The 17,061-nt window shown below is 36.9% G+C and overlaps 1 long non-coding RNA gene across 1 annotated transcript; it reads left to right on the forward strand.

The window, feature by feature from the left end:
* Positions 1-2,019: 2,019 nt before the first annotated feature.
* On the forward strand, positions 2,020-14,620 carry LOC102788432 (uncharacterized). Its single transcript, XR_436880.3, has 3 exons — positions 2,020-2,110; positions 5,358-5,487; positions 14,432-14,620. It is a non-coding gene; the product is annotated as an uncharacterized LOC102788432 (long non-coding RNA).
* The last annotated feature ends 2,441 nt before the right edge of the window (positions 14,621-17,061 follow it).

Consider the following 17,061-nt stretch of genomic DNA (forward strand, 5'->3'; position numbering starts at 1 on the left):
AGCAAAGGCATAGTAGAGTATTGTCAGAGATGTCCCAGTACTTTGAGTATAAAATACAATTTTAGTGTTAGAAAACTGTAAAAGTTAATGTAACAAATGTCGTCAGAAAGCTTCTTAGGAGGTTGAGTTTTAAAAATATCATTTTACAAAATAACTCACACTCAACGCTGGCTCACGTACTCCCCTTTTATGAAGCCTAATGACAAATGCTTACTCACTTAGCAACATAGACAAGAATCACTTGTCTATTTTGTCTTAAACAAAATAACTCCATTCAGAAACTTAGCTGGTATTGCAAATCTGCCAGAATCTTCCAGCTAAGTTATAAATCCGTCTAAAATTGGGAGCTGTTTCACCTCAAACAAAAGTTAACTCATAAGTAACTGAACACTGAATAAACCGACAATCTTTTGGCAGATTCAGTGTGTCACCACTAGAGGTAGACAGAGACTCAGACAATCGGCATCGGTCATGTGATCACATCCACTCCGTGTTCGCTTTCAGGGTTAAAATAGGTCGGCATTTGCTCACATGTTGGAGTTGGCTTGGCAAGACGTAGATAAAATAACGGAGGCAGCTTAAAATAACATATAGCTGCTACAGACATCCCTTCCATAACAACAACACGACAGCTATCAGACAGAGAGAGGTTGCTGTCGCTAATAGAGGTGGTTACGCAGGAGACATGCAAATCAAAAAAATCTGAAATGTGTTTATTCCAAGTGTCAAATAAATGCTAAAATGTATTTACCTATTAGAGGAGCATCTCGTTGCATTCACAGCTATTTGTAATCTAATTCAACAGTGAAAGTTTGTTATCTGTCTGTCACACCCTGTGGAAGCTCAGACAGCGTCAGATAGGATGCCTAAAAATATCCACAGGGTGTGATGATGTGATTTCTCTGGCTTGAAATACTTTTCATGTGACGAGTTGCTTCGACAGAACCAATTTGCACATGCTATCCTGTCATTTAAAAGATGCAAAAGATGACACCAGGGGAAATGAAAGTGTTTGGATGTTTCTCTGGGGTTGAATGGTCAACAAAATACTATAGGCTTTTATTTTTACTGTAGGATGTGATTGAGTTATTATTTTTTCTTGTTTTTTAACACTTCTCTGTGCACAATTTTATACTGATTTGATACCATGTAAACAGGGCCAATATTGACGATACCAATACACATACCGATACCTTTAACTGAAAAAAGCAGCTTAGGCAGAGCAGTGTTCCCTGATTTATGAGATAAATCATCATTAGTGTTGAACACGTTTTATTGACCACTAAATAATTGCAGTTTACTGTGATTACTGTGATTGCATTTTCTTTCGATAATAATTAGTTAACACAGCAAAACACACCTTTCAGCTTGTCATGTATTCTGAAACTGGTGTTTTTGTGAGTGTAGGCTATACCAGTCTGTATCAGTCTCTAAAGCTTCTATTTGAATGTGCTATAGGCTACAAATAAAATACACCTGACAGTCAATACAAAAAGGTCCAGATATTTTTCATATTTGAGGTATATATATATATATATTATATTTACATATTTTTTCCAATTCCAAAATAAAAGCATTTATTTAACAGATTATAAGGAGCTAAATACTGAACTTAGAGGGTGGAAACAAAGTATTGATCCTTTTGTGCAAGTATTGATCTAATACTGATACAAGTGTTAGTATGGATACTAAGATATTTGGATTGATCCGCCCATTTCTACCCCACAGACTGTTTTTGCAATTTCAAGGAAACTGATCTGGGTTCACTCCAAATGTGTTCTTCTTTTGCCGACCTTGCACTTCTCCAAATTTCATGAAATTTAGCCTGGTGTAATTTTGCAGATAATCACACAAACGAACAGACATGCAAATAGACATACAGACCCCAAAACAAATCAATGAATTGATCAACAGCGTGTAAAATTTCTAAGTTTTTTTTTTTTTTTTAAATTGGGAATGTAGCGCGTCATTGGAAAAACTACATGTCCCATGATGCCTCACTCTCAAGCTGACCAAAGGGAACGACCAGCCGTTCAGCTGAGCCTCAAGTTTGCTGAGGGAAACTTCAGCGCCGACCACGACCTTGAACAGATACACATGAAATAAACACGTAAGTTTAACTTATCTCTTTTTCTTCACCATCTCGCTGACATTTCGCACACACTTTTGTCACTCACGTGTCGCCTCGGTGTTTGTTTCTGCACTGTCCAAAGGTGGCGAAAGGATATTTCCGTAACACTGCGGGAGGGTGGGCGACTCCTCTGTGGGTGGATGTGTTGATGCTGCGGTGTTCATGGTGTCATGTTTTTAATCTTTTAATAATCTGAATAACTTAAAATATGAGTTTAGTGACACTTTGGTCAAACCTAAATAAAACTGAGAGTAATAAATAAATAAACTACTGACATCCATGACTTCCAGCTTGACTTCTCTGGGGTTCTGATATTTATGTTATCCATAATAATGACTATAGGTGACAGGATTACTGGTCAACTGTTAGCACATTAAGACATTAGGATAATTAGTAGTTTTCTTACTATATAAAATGGGGGTTTTGCTCCTTTCAGTACAATAGCCATTTTTTCCTTTATCACCTCCTGTGATATAGCACCTGTGGGCTCAGCAGTCCTTCAGTCTCCCCTTTTTGCAGGATGTAGTCTTGAAGTTAACAATGGCTCCTGTAGGCTTGCACATGATAACATTACTACAGAATCAGGCAGCAGTGAGTCACAGAAGGTGCACCCTGTGTACACACGCAAACCGGTGGGATATGAATGGCACCTTTGTGTACAAAATGCCCTACATTCACTGTGTGCTGCCTGAGATGTGAAGCAGTGACAACACAAAGGCAGAATAATAAACACTGCTAAATCAAGTCCAAACAGAATGAATGCTAAGCCTGTTGTAGCTCAGGAATATGTAACACAACCAAGGGGAACACAACTGTTGTTTTACTGTTCACCTATTATTGAAAAACTTTAACAAAGATATATATTTGAAATGCTAAAATTACTGTTTGGGAGCTATTTCACATGTTTCTTGTTTATTAATTGGAATGAATTGATTACGTTATGCATTTTTACAAACATTAGGCTCTTTCTTAAGTTGTTTTTTTCTCGTGGTTGTTCAGATAAATTGGACTTGGTTTTATAATAGTCTAGTGGAGCTGTGGACACCTCAGGCTATATAGGTAGTCACGCAGGTATAGGACAAACACCAGCTTGACCTCCTCAAGGTACAAGGTAATATATTTAGCGTTTACCAGAGGCAGTAGGAAAAATGATGCTTTGTTCTTTCCTTATTTAAAATAAATAAGCCGGTAAACTTCACAGATTTTGTCTGGTTAGTTGAATCCGTTTGCCTGTGTGTATTTGATTGAGTTTCACTTTAGGGTGGCATTATCAATAATACAGTTTTTAAACTAAGGCTGCTCAAATATGGCAACATTTCTCAAAATTTTGCAGTTATAACTATGATTTTTATTTTTAGGACTAAAATTCCTTTAGTTAAAAAAAATTAATGGATTTACAGAACTGTTCGTTGTAAATTCAGAATATAATCTAAATGGTAAATGGTCTGTATTTGTATAGCGCTTTACTTGGTCCTAAGGACCCCAAAGTACACAATCAGTCATCCACCCATTCACACACACATTCACACACTGGTGATGGCAAGCTACAGGGCGCACTGACAGAGGCGAGGCTGCCGGACACTGGCGCCACCGGGCCCTCTGACCACCACCAGTAGGCAACGGGTGAAGTGTCTTGCCCAAGGACACAACGACCGAGACTGTCGGAGCCGGGGCTCGAACCGGCAACCTTCCGATTACAAGACGAACGCCCAACTCTTGAGCCACGATCGCCCCATGAACAATAACTTAAAAAGTTTTTAAAAGTTAGGCAACGGTGGTGGGGGAAACAGAGGTGTCTTGTGGGGATTTAGGCTCAGACTAGTCGGAGTTCCTGAACAGAAATGAGAGACCTTCCAAAAGCTGCAGACAACCACTAACAATCAATCCACAAACCTTTTAGGGTTCCACTGGAGTTTCACAGTGAATCCAAAATAGTTTGATCCTCATTATCCTTTTGTCGTAATTGCTAAAATCCAAAGTTGTAACTAAAAAGTAAGCGTGCAGCATTGTGTTTATAATATTTAAGGACTTTTGTTTCTCTTTATAAAATGAAAACGGATAATACTGATCAATAACCGATCAATAATCAAGTAGTCCATCTCATACTGATATGACAGTAGAAAAACTGCTGTTTTTGGGCCACTCATTTCACTTTTAATCTCTACTTATAAGTTTGACTTTATTCATGCTTCTAGTCCCAAATTTGTGAGACTAGGGTGTTTTTTTTCTTTTATTTCCTTTGAGAGATTTTCTTTCTTAGAAACTTCTACATGGTGTTAGATTCAATTTTTATTATCTTAAATTCTACCTAAAGTTCTCATTTTACAGTGTTTTCTTTCCCACAGTCAGTAAACAAGAATGTTTAATGTAGACGTTGCTCCTTTAACAATGTATTCAGCACAGCGAAGGAATTTCTTCCTCCATGCTTTTTGAAGGACATTTTATGTGATCTCATTGAATATTTATTCCTTTTCTATGATATCATGACTGTGACAGTCTTGTTGCTATTTTAGACTAAGTGGAGAAAAAAATGACCAAAACCGGTTAGAAGTGTTTTTTGGAGGCATGGACTTTAATAAAAAGCATTCTTTTTCTGATGTTCTGTCTGAACTGATACACTGTGTTTTGTTCACATGATTAAGTTAAGCCTCATGTAAAAAACAAGTGGAGGCCTGTGTTATCCGGTGAGCTGCACGTTACATTAGTTACTGTACACACACCACTGCTGATGAGCTATATGTAAACATTTGCTATAATTAACCCTTTACTAGTAATTATTTTCAAACTGTAAGATTAAATCTATGTCCATAGATTAAATTATAAGATAATAAATAATCAATGACTGATCTCTAGCTATAAATCCGTTACCTGCTGTGTTAGGAAACTTGTCATTGTTTCTCCAGCTATACGATTAAATCTAGTTGGGATAATACAGTTAAGGCTAAAGCCTGGATCCCTGTGGTATTTGAATGATGCAAATCATTGTGTACATGAGGAAAAGGGAAGTCCTGTCACGCCTTATCACGATAACCGAAACACGTGGTAACTGACAGACTTGTGTCCTTTCCTTCTTGTAAGTTGCCTTTATCTGCCCTTTGTGGCTCAGGCGCACAGCATAGTAAACCAGCACGCCTTTTGCCTGGACGTCCCTCCTCCTCCTCCCTCTCATTGCTCCTGCAGCCCCACCTCCACCCTGCCTCACTGTTGCTCTCTTTCATACTGACAGGACAGAAGCCGGCCGGTAAACCAGCAGTAGCATGAGAAAGCAAGTCATTTGATCAGGAAACAATAAAGGAACCTTTACCCACTGCACACAAAAAATCAAATGCTAAGAAAACTGCTACAGCAGCACCCCGGTGAGTATTTTTCATGGTTTTATATATTGAGTACTCATGAGCTTGTCTGCTGTTATTAGCATTCTAGCAAGCTGTCCTGTTGTATTTAGTGGGCTGATTAATGTAAGCAGCAAAGAAATGATCTGTTTATTTTTATCCACTCTTGGTACTTGTCAGCATGATTGAAGTTAATAAAAGGATGTTTTGTTTGTATTTATGTTGCTTTGTGCTTGAAGCAGGACACGATTAACTGCCATAAGCTATCCAAGTCTCTTGATTATTTTATCTTTGCCAGTCAGTCTCAGCAGTTCTTAAAACTTCGCTTTAGGCTTGTGTCTTTGTTCTTCTGAAACAGCCCTAAAAATTAGATGTCACACAGTAGTTTCAAGTTCTGTCAGATGTGATGAATATAAGTGAGACTTCCATTATTTAAAAAAGACATTTGTGTGATGGGTATTAAGGTGTAACATCCATTCAGTGTTAATGACTGAAAAAGTTGGCCTCTATCATTACCCATGATTGCATATTGCAATAGTCTCTTGCTTGTTTAAATTATCAAAGAAGGGATTATTGATTAAGAATAAAACATGCTATCAAATGCACCACATTTTTTCTGAAAATAGCCCAAAAAGTTGTGCAGAGACCTGTTGGCTGCTTGGTTTCTAATACAATGGGTTCTGATACAATGTTTGCAATGCAGCTCACCAAATGTATCACACATTGGATTGGTTCTCAGTTACAAAGGTCCTTCTTCAATGTGTGACTAATCAACTTGCATCATGACGTCTTTCAAAAAATTAGGATTGTTGTAATCCTGCTTTACTGCCTGACTTAGGACTTTGGATAGTCCTTTTACAGACTTTACAGTCTGTATTAATTATTCTGGCCTTGCTTTTTGCTCTTCCAGTAGCGTTTCTGTCTTGAAGGTCATACCAGTCAGTAACAAAACAATCGCTTACTTTTCTACTTACTTTTTTTTATGCAGAATAGTTGTAATTCCTGATCTTAGGTATCGTTGTGGGGACTAACTTGAAGAGCAAAACATTTTTCAGCATCTCCAAACGGCAGATCCTTGTAGTTTTAACGGGCCACATATTGAGTGAACAGAGCAGATTTCCCTTCAGAGAGTGAATGTTTGGTATTTAGGTTTTTGCGACCACTTTCTTTCACTTTGACTTGCTGTCTAGATATAACTCTCCCAGTTGTCAGGGTGACATTCCTGCTCACAGTAAAATCCCCTGTTGTTCCCTGTGTGCCTCTTCTGATGGGATTTCTATTTCATCACCATGTTTATTTATAACAACTCGTTTAGCTCTTAGCTGATGTGGAAATGTAACCTTAAAACCAGCATGATTTTATTTTATTTTTTTACATAAAGTTTATATATATTTAGTTGTTATTATTTAAAGATATTAAGTTGCTGTCCCTCTTTCCTTCACTTTTTGTCATCAGGACTGCTTCTTGAATTCTGTGATTTTTCAGTTGGCAATGCAGACCAAGAAACGTTTTAGGCCGATGCTGGTATTTTCTATAAAGTCGGTTAATTGTTCAATTTGTGGAAAAGTACACATGGAATCTTACAAAGGCTTTGATCGCAATAAAAAGCAGAAAAGGAAATGAAAAAGCAGGCTGGAGTCACTGCAATTTTTAGAAGTTTTAGGTCAGTAAGATCATTTCATCCAATTCATTATGATTAAGTAATAACCATTGAAAAAAAATATCTTAGATTCTTTAGCATTTCAAGCAATGAAGTGTTCAGACACATAGAAATGCAAACACTGACACAGGCTTACAAAAACCCCACCACAAACAAACAAACAATGACATGCAACATCAAACCAACATACAATCCTGACATACAGTCGATGAAAAAGAGAGAACCTCATAGAGTCCTGTGAAAAACTAAGTCCACCCCATGATTCAGTTGCTTGTAGAGCCATCTTTAACAGCAATAACTTGATGGAACAATACATTTTCTCTTGTCTCTCACAGTGTTGAAGAGGATTTTTGACACACTTTTCTTTACAACATTGATTCGGTTCATTGAGGTTTTTGGGCATTTCCTTATGCGCAGCTCTCTTAGGGTTCCGCCACAGAATTTCAGTTGGATTGAGGTCGGGACATTTGCAACACCTTGATTTCTTTTTTCCTTTTTAATAATTTTGTTGTAGAATTGCTGCTAAGTTTTGGCTCAGTTTCCTGTTGCAAGGCCCAGTTTCAGTCAAGCTGCAGGTGTTGGATAAATGGTATCGTATTTGACTCCAGTATACTTTGGTATACAGAGGAGTTCATGTACATGCTTCACAGCTGGTATGAGGTGCTTTTGCTAATCTGCTGTTTTTTTTGACAAATGTGGTGCTGTTCATTTTAGCCAAACATTTCCTTTTGTCTCATTGTCCAAAGGACCTTGTTCCAGAACTGTTGTAGTTTGTTCAGATGCAACTTGGCAAATGGTAACTGTTCTCCTATGTTCATTTAATAGAGAAGAATTGGTCCTCTGGTAATCATTAAGACACACTTGTTGAGTCTTTTTCTAATTGTACTGTCATGAACTTTAACATTTGATAACTGAGTCCTCTAGAATCAGAGATAGAGCTATGGATTTTTCAATTTCAGTTTATTTGAGCATTGTGCAGTCTGACCTTGGAGAGAATTTGCTGGGACATCCACTCCTTGTGGACGTCTTCCTTATGGAGATGTTAGCAAACACCTGAATGATATAGGCAAGGAACCTGCAAAAACTTCCTTTTTTATAAAGGGGGTCACACTTGCTGATGATCAGTTAAAGAAGTGCATCTGATTTACCCTCAAAATTCCTATAGAAGCCGTGAGGGTGTATAGGTGCAGTTTTTCACATGACTCTGAATAGTGAGGTGTCATCCTATATTTCACTTGAACCTGATACTCTGCCTAGCCCTACTTTCAAATCTGGTGCACTTCAATATTTGTTATGTATTTGCATCGCTACCTGTCTTTTGTCATTATGTAGGCTTTGCATTTACATTGTGCAGATTTGTGGGCGGTAATTTTATATAGATGTGTTATTAATAGTACCATAGATGTAATTTCTCACTGTATTTGTGTTGGTCAAATGATCCGATGACACAAGTCTACCTGACCGTGTTCGTGTGAACTTGAAACTCCCATTTCACAGCATTATCTGCGTCTCCTTTATGACTAATAAACGTGTCCTTTTATGGGAACATGCTAGGTATTGGTTGCTAATGGTTAACCAAACAGTTTGCCCTCCTAATTCATTGCTATGGTGAAGCTCGGTGCTTCAAAACAGCTGACATGTCCAGTAATGATTACGATTACGTGATATTTATGGAATTAGAGTTATCAGACGGACACATTAATTTCATATTAGGAAAAAATAGTTTGTGTGTGATTATGTGAGAAATATTGTCATTGTCATTATTTGTTTTCACTGTTAAAATATAAAAATCCTTCATTAACTTTTAAACTTTGCAGCTCAGACTATAGTAGCTCTGGTGTTTTATTGTTAGGGACTTTTCACTTTTTGTCTTCTGTTTATAAGCATTCTTATATTTTACCTGCCATGTCACAAGTAAAATATTAAATTAAACCATGACTTTCAGTTTGGGTGAGCATGACAGATACTGTAACCTTAGCAGCAGATTACTGCATATGCTGGTAACACGGATGTGCATGTACTTCTCATCAAAGAATATATTGCAGTTGGATTGGACTATAAAAGTCTTGTGATATGTGTGCATGCATATGTGTGTGTGTGTGTGTGACTGAACGGGTTGTAAGTATTGTTTGTTGTCTTAATGGTACCCTTAGCGCATGGACTGATGCACGTCCACTTATCTGTGCTGTAGATGAACTGTAAGGTCATCTTATTCTCCCAGCTGATAAAGTTCAAATATTTAATCAAACCTGACGTTTGAATCTTGACTTTTTAACAGATCATTGATGTCAGAATGATTCATGAAAATCGATGAAGCTTTTAAATAACGTACAACTTAAAAACGTGATTAAAGTTGTGATGCTAGCTTTATGATATCACAAGGTCACAGTATAGGAAGTAAAACATGAAAAACATTTTTTATAATACACTGCCTCTTGACTCATCCTCTTATGACACATGTTTTTATTATTTTTATTTAAAGCTTCTTTCAGTTTCTCTTTTATTCTCTCTCTCTCTGCTTTTATTAACTCTGTTGTCTTTGGACACCAGATTGCCCTGAAAGCTTTGCAAGCAAACAGCTACTTGTGTATCTTGTTTGAGTGATAAAACTATGTTTTTGTTTTCCTTCTTTGCTCTTAAACATATTTGTCCGATGTTTATCTGTTCTTACAAAGTGCAGTGAACGGAGAAAACCTGTATTAAATAGCATCTTTTCCCTTTTAAAACGGCAAAAATCCTTCGAAAAACACTCAGAAAGGTTATTTGTGTCCTTGTGAGATCCAAAGCTAACTCCATTATGTTAGAACCAGTTTTGTCCTTTAATATTTACCTATTAAATTTTTCTCAGTGAGGTTTCTAACTTCATGAAATGGTACATAAAATAATACTCATGATAAGAAGCCAAATTTGGCTCAAATCATCTCAAAGTTTACCCAGTGGCAGCTGTTGGTAACACTTCGTATGGCTCTTGAGCTGTAATATAACAGCATAGATCAAAAAAGGAGCATCTCTCTTCAATATGAACATCTGTGTAAGTAATAGGGGAGACTGCTGGTTAAAACAGCTCTAAACCATCAAACATATACCAAGATTGCTCTGAGCAAACACTTAAAAAACACTAACAAAGTGTTTGGTGTGTGTGTATTTTTTCAGTGTGGCTTCCCTAAAGTGCTTTGAGGACATCTGATCTAAATGCTAACGAAAGGTGCTTCATTTTATTTTATTGGAGCATTCTTTGTGAAAGGAAAGGATGTTTAAGTGCAGTCAGACTGATCCCTGCTGTTGTGTGTCCCTGTATGAACTGTACTTTACATCTTTCCCTGGTCACATGTGAACTTGCTAAAGTATTTGCACACTTCTGTTTGTTTCTTTGGCAAAGATAAAATCCTCTCACAAACGAAGTGGTGTGTAGCTTTATTCCCTAATCAGCTCAAATCTTTGATTACTGAGAGAACAATTTCCCCACAAAATGCCTCACATTGTTTTATTTACAGAGTTCAGTCAAATTAGGAAGAGTTATTTTATTTTGCACAAAACAATACAAAATATTAAAATGTACAAAAATGTATACTTATAACTATTATTCTTAAAATATTATTCCAAACTTATATATATGTTAAAGAAGATGAGTTCTTAGGGTCACATTTCGCACAATTTTACTAAAAATGTCTTGCTCTGAATTGGTGAGTAAGGTGATTGGATATTAAAGATTAAAGTTATATATATATATATATATATATATATTTATATTTATATTTATATTTATATTTATATTTATATTTATATTTATATATATATATATTTATATTTATATTTATATATATATATATTTATATTTATATATATATTTATATATATATATATATATATATATATATATATATATATATATATTTATATATATTTATATATTTATATTTATATTTATATTTATATTTATATTTATATATTTATATTTATATTTATATATATATATATATATTTATATATATATATATATATTTATATTTTTATATATATATATATATATATATATATATATATATATATATATATATTTCTAATGTTTTATCAAACATGAAACATTGTCATGCTCTTTAGGTAACATCCTGGCTTTCTGGGATACTTTTGCTATTGATTTGTTAAATGCTTACAAAATCCTTTCACTTTGCTTTCACACCCTCCCTGTTTTTCTCTTTTACTATATAAAAATAAAAACTTAGAAAACCCCCTCACTATCATTAAAACTGCCTGTTTCCTTTGAAACTGGTTGATTACAGTTTTTTGGGTCAAGGCTATTCACAGTTCCTTTGCTACATAGTAAGTTTGGAAGAAATGTCAAATGAAAAAAATGTTTTATCTGAAACATTAAAACCAGCAAAAAAGAAGACTGCTACTTTGTGTTAAATGGTGTAAATAACTTGCACTTTTGTTTTTACTGAGTTTTAGGCCAGTTCTGTTAGGAGCAGTGCAGAAGGGATCAAGAGAAAAGAGGTTTTCAGCTAGTGTGCAGAGTCTACCTTATTAAATCTGCTGGTGAAAGAAAGTGTTGACACTCATTGTCTTTTTTTACCCTTTCTCCTAAGTCCCTCTGTGTCAAATGCACCCTTCCTTTAAAAGCCTCGAGTCCAGGCGTCCTCTCTCCCTCCCCCTCCTAGCTCTATCTTTCTCTCTGTGTGCCTCAGCTCACGTACACACCCTCCTGGAAGGGCATTGTTTGCAAAGAGTACCAATGTAGAGCTTTTCAAACACCCTTTACCTCTGCTGAGTTCATCTCAGTCTAGGCTCCAAGGTCAAAAGCGGGACTTTCTGCTTGTATCACACTATTTCAGTTCAAGCCAATAGCACAAAACACCATAATTATCATTGTTTTGTGAGATTATATTTTGCCCCTATCCTAGTTGTGGGTACATTTTCAAAAATCTCTGATGGCATTTTAAGTCTGTTTTGTGTAGTTTTTTTCTCTTGTTTTAGACGCTGGTGCAATAATCTCTGCAGTTTCATTATGTTCTGCTCGAATCGTGTCCTAGCTGATTAATCAGCCGACTGGCATTATGCCTAGCACAGTAAAAGGACAGAAATACAAAGGAAAGAGAGATAACTAATAACCGTGCCTCCAGTGTCACCCGTCAGTGTGACAGGGGTTTTGTTTGCCTTCAGGGGTAACTAACCAGTGGTGTAACTGCTAAATTGTAACTGACATTGCATTAATATAAGAAGCTTGGCTGTCACTGTTCTTCTCTTTTAGCTTTTTGTGTGTATAGAATAATTAATTTAGTTCATACCTATTCTATCCATGGTCAGTTTTATTTTATTGCTTTAAGAAGAAGTCTTAGTTAGAACCTGTACTTTCTCCTCAAACCTCTCATAGATTTATTGTCAGAAATTGTGGGTCAGGTCAGGTTAGGTCAATATGAAAGCTGAAGTCTGTGACTGTAGTGTGAGAGAGGACTAATTTGAGCATGTTGGCCACAAACCAAAGCACTCACCTGATTGGATGGGCTGTGCAGTGGAGAACAGACACCAATGTGGATAAAGAGAAATCTGGGGGGTGGTGATAGGGATACTCGTGGCGGGGGGTGGGGTTAATTCGTGATGGTGGAACTGTAGTCTTGTGTCATGTGCATATTGCCCAAGCTGAACTAGTAGCTGTTGCTTTAATTGGCACTAAGCCTTTGCCCTCTGGCCAACATGTTTTATTGACTGCAATAACTTGGCCGAGGTATCAAATGTCCTTTTGTTGCCTCCTGGGTAAACTAGGAAACCTTTATCTGTGACTTCAATTAGTAAGAGAGGCATTATTTCAAAAATAATGCAGCGCTAAATATAAGCTATTTGAGCTCTGTGAGAATATTTCCAATATCCATAAACACACAGTTAAAAATGTTTTTGTGGAAATTTTCCCACAGCAGCTAGAGTGACTCAGACAGGACGGATAAGGTGAGATGATGTAGTATGTTATTATTACTTAAAATAACAAGAAGCACTCCGAGAGCACGAATCTCCACCATGGCAGCTCACTTTCTGGGGAGTATTTACTTTTAAGGGAATTATATTGTATTTTGTATATGTTTATTGTGTTTTCTTCTTTTTAAAAAATATACTTTAAGAAGTTTGGACTGCAGTAAAAACAAGTGTAGAGAAAATATGTGCCCTGTTAAAACCCATTTTAACATACTTGATATAATTCTAATTATTTTTTGTGTTGATGTGGATTTTTGTTGAATTTTAAGTTTTTGATCATAAGTTTATTTTGTTTTGTCTCAAAAATACTTGATATATATTTAATCAGTTATAACAAGGTCATTATAAAATTACGGAATAAACTATACTCAAAGTATCCAGTGCCAACATGGTAGTGTGAAAAGCTACTATATAGCTCTATATAACATTGTTATCACTTTGACCTTCAAATTACTTTATTGATTGAAGGAGGGGTCGGAAGTCAAATGTGTCGTGATGTTTTAAATCTTTATACACCTTCTATATGCTGACAATACACACCACACTTAAATGAATAATAGTTATAACTTATAAGGCTTTTTGTCAATTTCCACCTAATAAATCACTGAGTTGACCTTGAAGATCTTGGTGGACGTGAGCCAAATAAATCGTTAACATGACACCGCTCTACATCCCTAGAACATTTTATCAGATTTAATTAAACATTTTTCAAACTATGGTGTTTACAGACAGAATGTATGTGTGTGTGTGTATATATATATATATATATATATATATATATATATATATATGGAGGAAATGTTTATTTAGTCTTAGTCATACTTTAGGTCATAGTTTAAGTATCTAAATTCTTTTAGTTTTAGTCTAGTTTCAGTCGACTAGATATCACAAGATTTGTTGACTAAATTTAAAGTTGTTCCAGTGACTAAAATACAAACTGTGCAAATTTGTTGTGTTGTGAGTTTCTCCAAACAGTTTACAAAGTGTTGTAGTTTCCTTGAGATCAAATGTGATTTTTTTTCCTGCTCTTCAGGAAAAACAGGGAGTTTTTCACACATATAATGTTACTGCACAAGGATATTTCTCCTGATTGGATCACTTCCAAACTCATCCCACCTTTAGGTATTGTCTCACTTTCGTCATAAATAAAAGGCTGTTGACGAAATTAGCGGTCAGCGAAATTAACCCTGTATATACATATGTGCATGTTCTAATGTGTACGACATTAGCTGCAACTGTTTTTTGTTTTTGTCATGGAGATAACTGCAGATGGTTTCTGAAACCTTCTAATGTTTCTATTCTCTTTTGTTTCCTCCCCTCTCTTCCTCTTTGTCTTCTCTCTAGTCATTACCTTCAGTCTCAGTCAGAGCCCAATGCCCTGGATGCCTGTGTTTTCCCCCTGAGCAACCGGGCGGCCTCAGTCTCCAAGTGGGACACCTGGCTCAGAGTTGACCTTCACCCTGAACCCCCCAGCCCCAGCCAAGCTGTCCCACCCTGTCTCAACCCCCCTCACTTCTTCTCCTCGTTCTTCTCTTTCTCCTCCCTTCTGGCCCCCACAGGCCCATCTGGACACCCAGTCAGCCTTCTCCCTCAATGAGGGGCAGGGGGAGGCTCAGGGGTCCCTGGACGTGGACCCTCAGCCTCTTCACATTGCTTCACAGGGGTACTTAAGTGAGCTGGGACAACGAGCCCGCCATGATGTGTCAACTCTAACTGGTAGGTCTTTATTTTTTTTTAATAGTGGTTTGTAAACAGTATCCTACAACTGTTTATGTTTTTGAACCCATTTTGCACAGAGAGGCATTTTTTGAAAAATGTATTGATAGCAATGTTGAATATTATTACACAGGAAAAAAAAAAGTGTAAAACCTGCAGATAGTCAGATTAACAGTATTTTGTCTCTATCTGCCATTCTGCAATTCATCTGATATAAACAATAACGTGCGCACAGCGTGACGTGAAAAAAGGCACATACCTTTGACGTTGCGTGACGAACTCTGTATTCCTCGTCCACACGTAAACGCAAAACAGGAGTTTTAAAAAATCTCCATTTTCGGTGATTCGAAACGCCGTTTACGTGTGGACGAATTTTATTACTACCTGTAATTTAATGCAAATTACTTGTATTTGCTTAATTGTTTACTAAATGTTTGAGGTGTGAAATAAACCACAATGGAGCAAAATATGGGTGTGTGTGGTTAAAGGATGTGTGCGTGCGTGCGTGTGCGTGGGAGGTGGGGGGAGGGGACATTTTTCTTGTAAAACAATGGGGGGCCTAGCAAAAAAGGTTTGGGAACCACTGTATTAAGGGATTGCATTGCATTGCAGATTCAATCATCTGTCAGTAGAGGGCAGTGTACACTTGCAGGTCACATTGGCTTTGTTTTGGGTCTTAATGTCCACTTTCTTTCTTTGTTTTTCCTCTCTCTCATATTAATTCATACACTCATCAATCTTCATTAAAAACATACATGTGCACACAAACAATCCCCACACTCAGACCTTTGTTCAGATCTGCCAGAGCTTGAGATAGTGAGCCTCCTATCAGAGGGTCAACCCAACTACACTCTTCGAGCAGACAGTGTGTTTGGATATGACAACGACGACTGGCTGCACACCCCTCTGGTGCCACCAGAGGTCGTACTGGGACTCACACATGACCAGATTGAGGAAACACTCAAATACTTCTGTGAGTACTGTTTCATTTCAGCTCTGACTGAACTGTAAAGTTGTTGTTAGAAAGGCTATAAAAATGGATTATTGACTTCTTTAACTCTTGTTAAAGCAGCAACAAACTTATTGTACTGTAGCTGTTTGTGAAACATGCACAGTGAAGGAATTTTAAAATTTTTATTAATACTCTGGAATGTCTTTTTAAAACTCTCTTCAGGTTAAACCATCAGTTCTTGTATTAAAGTTATTACTTTAAGTCACAGGTGTCGAACTCCAGGCCTCGAGGGCCGATGTCCTGCAGGTTTTAGATGTGTCCTTGATCCAGTGCAGCTGATTTAAATGGCTAAATTACCTCCTCAACATGTCTTAAAGTTCTCCAGAAGCCTGGTAATGGACTAATCATTTGATTCAGGTTTGTTGAAACAGGGTGATATCCCAACCTGCAGGACACCAGCCCTCGAGCCCTGGAATTCGACACCCCTGCTTTTAGTCATTCCAAAACATATATTATCTAATTTTTCATTCAATATAAGATTGGTTGTTTGTTTGCTGTGGGTTTTTACCTCTTTGCCCTTAGAGGCTGAATGGGTATTGTCGCCACTCCCCTGGGTGGTGCGTCGCGTGGACACCAAAGTTTTGTAAATGTGATAACTCAAGAACGAAGAAACTCAGGATTTTGTGATTGATATCGTAGGTGCATGAACTAAAAATCTTAGAATCCCTCTAAGGTCAAGGGCAGGGGTCAGATTTTCTGAAAATCTTGTGAATGAGATAATTGATTTTCAAAATAATACCTTACTAAAAGTAAGGAAATGTGTGTTTGGATGATTTTTTTCCTGTGTTTTTTTACAATGCTTCTTTGCTACAAATCCTATACTATTAGAAAGCCTGTTGATTTTCTCCTTAAATGGTAAGACATTTGTAAGGGAAATTCATTTTTGGGTTGGGCAGCAGAGTTGAGCATGTGGGTTACTCTCATGAAAAACTTGTCAAATCTTCTCTGCTGATGCCAAACAGCTTTTGTTCGGTGTTGTTTGTTGGATTTGAAGATTGAAGTAGGAAGAAACAAGAAATTGTGACAATTTATTCATTTAACAAACGGTGGAGGAACCATACACGGGCACAAAAGCTTGACACGCCCTCCTCGTGCTGATCACGCACAGCTGTGGGACAGCGTCACAGTCTTCTACCAGCATTTGTTTTAAGTCAGCCAGTTTGATTGTGTTATTCATTCTGGAACGAATGCTGTCTGCTGTCTTTGCAAGCTCAAGCTGATTCCACAGGTGTTCAGTAGGGTTGAG

The sequence above is a fragment of the Neolamprologus brichardi genome, chromosome 6 (assembly GCF_056152115.1).
Source record: "Neolamprologus brichardi isolate AB-2024 chromosome 6, ASM5615211v1, whole genome shotgun sequence".
NCBI lineage: Eukaryota > Metazoa > Chordata > Actinopteri > Cichliformes > Cichlidae > Neolamprologus > Neolamprologus brichardi.